Source organism: Ursus americanus, chromosome 19, assembly GCF_024610735.1.
Source record: "Ursus americanus isolate L20-20 chromosome 19, mUrsAme1.1.p, whole genome shotgun sequence".
NCBI lineage: Eukaryota > Metazoa > Chordata > Mammalia > Carnivora > Ursidae > Ursus > Ursus americanus.
The window spans coordinates 14,437,455-14,442,110 of record NC_142145.1 but is presented as its reverse complement, the minus strand read 5'-3'; the positions used below and the strand labels follow the sequence as shown (position 1 = coordinate 14,442,110).

Below are 4,656 nucleotides of genomic sequence, written 5' to 3'. Positions count from 1 at the left end.
TCAGAAGGCTCTCTTCACCTGAGGATGGTCTCAGTTTCCTCCTCTGAAACCACCGTCCTGCAGGGAACTCTGTCCCATCTCTACTTCACTCAAAGGTTTAAAACCCTATGGCTTTGCTAGAGGACAAAGGAAGAAAATGAGAACACCTGGAGAAATTTTTAAAGTAAATGATAGAGGTTTTCCTCTCCTTCTGCCATCTCTCCCCACTCCTCCTCCTGAAAATTATGTCTATTGCATCCTCAAGGTCAAGGTTAAACCCAGGTTGATATTCATCTCCTTTCTGATCCTGTTTGCCTATCTTTTCCAGTTCTCATTAACTGCCTCTTCCAGAATCCAAATCTATGCAGAATAAGTCACTTCAACTTCAGGGGGGACTTGGGGGTAGATACATCCCCCCTGAGCCCAGAACTACCTACCTCCTTTCCTCTTGCTCCTTCTCAACGTTTCCTTACTCTCTCAGCCAATAGAGGAGTTTAAACATTTAAATGTGGTATCTAAACTGCATTTAAAAAATTAACCCGTTTTGCCCCTCACTGCTCTCAACCACAGGGTGCCAACCGGACTCTAATTGCTTTCATCTGGTGGGGTTCCAGACAGCTCCTCAGAAGGAAGGAGCGCACATTCCTGGCACCAATTGGCTAATTCAATTTACTTCCACGGCATTAGCCTCTGTCAGAATATTCATGAGCAGGGGAATGAGGACCCGCGGCACAGGCAGGCGGCAGCCACTCGGGCTAGGGAAGGAGCGAGGGAGGGGAGGCGGACCGCGCGCCGCGCTCCGGGGACGGTGACCGCGACGAGGCGGCTCTTCTCCCGGGCCGGGCCGAGCGCAGGGGGCCGCGGGAGGGCGGGGCAGGGCATCCGCCGGGTTGGCGCGCCTGGTATTGCCGCCCAACTCCTGGCGACCGCGCGGAGACTTTGCGAAAGATCCGAAGGCAGAAAAGCTGTGACACTTTTGATAGAGGGGGTAGGGGGGTGGGGGGCGGGGGCACGTCGCAAGCGGGGGCGAAGGGACCCAGCGGGACACCTGCCGCCCGGCTGGGTTGGCAGCGATGTGAGCTGGACGCCTGCCCCGAAGCAGTCTGGACTGAACGTCCCCGGAGAGTCGCCGGCCGTACCAGGTAAAGGGGAGTGCTCGGGTGGGGCCCCGCGCGTTTGTCCCCGAGCTCCGGAAGCGGGACGGCACAGGGCGCCGGGTGCCCCCTTGCTCCGGGCAGCCGTCCCCCGGCGCTGCTCTCGGTCCCTCTCCGAGCCATGCTCTCCCCGCAGGTACCAGCGGCCGCGGCAAGCCTGCGGGCCGGTAGGAGTTGGACTTCCTTGGACTTTGGGGGAAGGGGACGTGAAGGAGCTGCCCGGGCTAGGGAGTGCTTTCCGGGGGGCAGGGAGCTGGGGCGCAGCGGGGCAGACAGAGGACGCTGCGCGCTGGTGGCGGGGGCTGCGCGCGCGGGGGCATGCGGACGAAGGACCCAAGAGCGCGCCTCGCGGGGATGCTTGGCCCTGGCTTCGCCCTCGTTTGCCCCAAGGGCGGCGGGGCCTCCCTCTGGCTGCCGATGGGCGAGGGCTGGCTGTGTCCCCAACTCGGGGATGCGCGCCGGGAAGGGGGACCGGAGAACAAGGCTTCGGAGAGGCTCGGGCGCCTGCGGGGCCGGTCGCCGTCCGCGCCTCTCGCCGCACCCCCGCTCGAGCTCAACCGTGGGAGGAGAATGTGGTGGTGACTCGGGTCGCCGCCACCTGCCGGACATCGCCAACTCCCCGGATTTCCTGTCTCCGGGCCGACACTCCCAGAGAAGGCTCTGAATTGCATGCGGGGTGTTTGGGTTTTGCTCGTTGTGGTTGCCGTGGGGTGAGAGCTGGGGTGAGGAGGCTGGTAGGAGGTCGGATAGGGTGAAAGTTGCAGATTTGTAAAAGAAACGCTAACGCGGAGTCCCAGCCCGCCCTTAGCAACAGGAGAGACTGTGAACTGAACTTACGCTGAAGCAGAGACTCGGCCTGGCTAACCACCTCGGGGGCGGTGGGGTGGGGGTTGGAACTTGGAGGGCAGCCTGGAGGCATTGCCAGAGCCTTTTTTTTTTTTTTGTGCTGAGACCTGGCAGAGAAAGAGGGCTGGCAGCAGAACACCTGAGGGTTGGATCCTGGTGGATTCAGGCTTTACTGTGCCTTTATTATTGCAATTGTCATTACTATTACTATTACTATTGCTGTTGTTGTTGTTATTGACACAACAGCCAGGAAGTATTTTGTCTCCCGACTGTTAATAGGTTGCCTGGAAACTGAGTCTGCCCCTCCCCAAATAAAATGTCCCTGATCCCTGCTAGACTCTGATGTCCTCCCACCAAAGGAAATTACCCTTCAGAGCTGTGGTGGTCTCAGGGACACAACTAAGAAAGCAGAGCTACTTAAAAACGACAGAAACAAGAAGTCGCAACTCTATACTGTGATGGCACCAATGCTAGAGATGGGTATTGTACTTTTATCAGCTCACCTTCCTCAGCCTTATCTGGCTGGGGAGCAGTAGAGTCATTGCCAATTGTGAACTCCATCCATGACCCAGCTTTTTTCTTTCATGTACTTATATAAACTGGAAATTAATTTTTATCTTCGAGTGACCCTCACAGCCCCATTGGGCATGTGACCTGGCAGGGGCAGGCTTCGGTTCCCAACACTGGAGGCAGCCACAAGGGCACCTGCGGTTGCCTCCTCTTGGCTTGGCCCCTGGTGAGAGCTGGCCAGCTGATGACGGAGAAAACAGGGCAAGAGTGTGGGAGAACAGCGTGTCAGAGCTAAGCCAAGTACAGGAGATGAGGTCAAGCCTCCTCACTGGCCACATCCCTTCCTGCCAGAGCAAAAAGAGAGACAAATGAAGAGCAAGTGGGAAGTAGTATAAATTGGAAAACCAAGCTCTCAGAGACTACTTAAGGCTGTCGCCACTGACTTTGGTGTGACCTTTCCTTTCCAGGGCTTCTGATTTTCCCTATTTGCCAATGCACGAGTAGCCATGCCTTTCTAATAGGACAGTTATCGTGAGATGATCTAATTTAGTATCCAAAAAATGCTTGGAGCATCCTGGGAAAGGACAATCTATAAAATACGGGATTTTAATGTTTTGTGAAAAGTTTGCTACACTGCAGGTTACGGAGATACATTTTTAGCATGTGTGCCATGTGGCAGTGTAAAATTAAAATGGAAAAGGAAAGTACAAACATAAAAATGACTTAGCATTCTTGACATTCTTGTGCATACTTGTAGAAAAATTATCTTTCATTTGGGGAGAGTTGCCCGGGAATTTAATCAGTGTTTATACTACTGAAACGCCCCCTTCTACCTTTCTCCCCTGTAAAATTTTATGACCCAGTTCTCACAGGAAAGGCAATGCGAATGGAGTAAGTGCTGGGGGCTGAGAGGGAGATCCAAGAGTCGTTAGGGGAACCATCACATAGGGTTTGGAGACTGGAATGGGAAAAAAGATGCCATCGTCCTCTCAGAGCAGGGAAATGTTCTTCTGGAAAAAAACAAAAAACAAAAAAACAGTTGAGCAGTGTAGGGCAGCGGACCCAGCACTGGCTGTCATCTGCTCTCAGATTCAGGAAGGACACACCATCAGTCCAGAGAGGGCTTAACCAAGGTGCTTTTTCTTCCTCCCTTCCATTAAGGTACTGCCTTTCTCTTGTCTTTGGATTGGCGGTAATTTCTCTGTCCCTGACTGTACAGTAGAATAGTTTTCTCTTGCTATTTCAAAGAGATTCAGACGTACTCTCTCAGCCCCTTACATATTTGTAAATATCCCCCAAGTTCTGAAGCTTCTCAAAGATGTGCAGCTGTTGGTGAATTTAAGTAAATAGTTGGAAGTAATCAAGAGAGCCACTGAAAAGTGGGTATGTTTTCCCCTGGTGGAGAAGTTATTGAATGCCTTTTGAGCTCGAAAATGAGCAGTTTAGAAAAGCAGGAGGGATTTCCTTGACTTCCCTTTACCCATAAACCAGGAGTTGTACTTTTCCTTCCCTCATAGTAGTGAGCACTGTTTGCTTAAGCATTTTTTACAATTTTGGACTTAAAATGGGGTTTTGCTTGGTGGTGTTCTATGGAGAGAGGAAAAATGTAAAGAGATACGGAAGGAAGAGCTGCAGTGGCTAGAACATAAATCAGCCAGAATATATGGGGGGGTGATGAGAATAGGTCTTTTCACCCCTAAAAAAAAAATGTCCACTTTGGAAGAAAAAGAAGTCTGATTATTGGCATCCGAGGCTGAAACCAAGGCAGCTGATGCCCAGAGGAGCCAAAGGGCAGTTCTTCTTAGTTTAGAAACAGCAAGACAGCCTCTGCCAAAGATTGCTGTAAACACGGAATAAAGATTTCATTGTGGGCTGCTGTGACTAGAATAATTAGACAGTTAATTGTTCATTCTGATCTGGTGGTGTTGGAATCAGTAGTGCAGAGCAGCAAAAATAAGAGCAAGGGAGAAATAGAAAAGTAACACATCACTTTTATCTTCACTTGTTTCACTGTGATGGTACTCTGGAAATCCTGGTTAGTTTAAAAAAAAAAAAAAAGCAATATTCATATCCCCAGAACACTGGGAACACTGCAACTGTGACCCACTGCTGCCATTTTTTTCCCCTCCAGGTTCTACTCTGGTTATGGACAAAATATGGCATCTTC

The 4,656-nt window shown here is 51.4% G+C and overlaps 1 pseudogene; it reads right to left on the bottom strand.

Moving 5' to 3' along the window:
* Nucleotides 1-643: 643 nt before the first annotated feature.
* On the bottom strand, nt 644-2,052 carry LOC148108460 (uncharacterized; annotated as a pseudogene).
* Between the last annotated feature and the right edge of the window lie 2,604 nt (nt 2,053-4,656).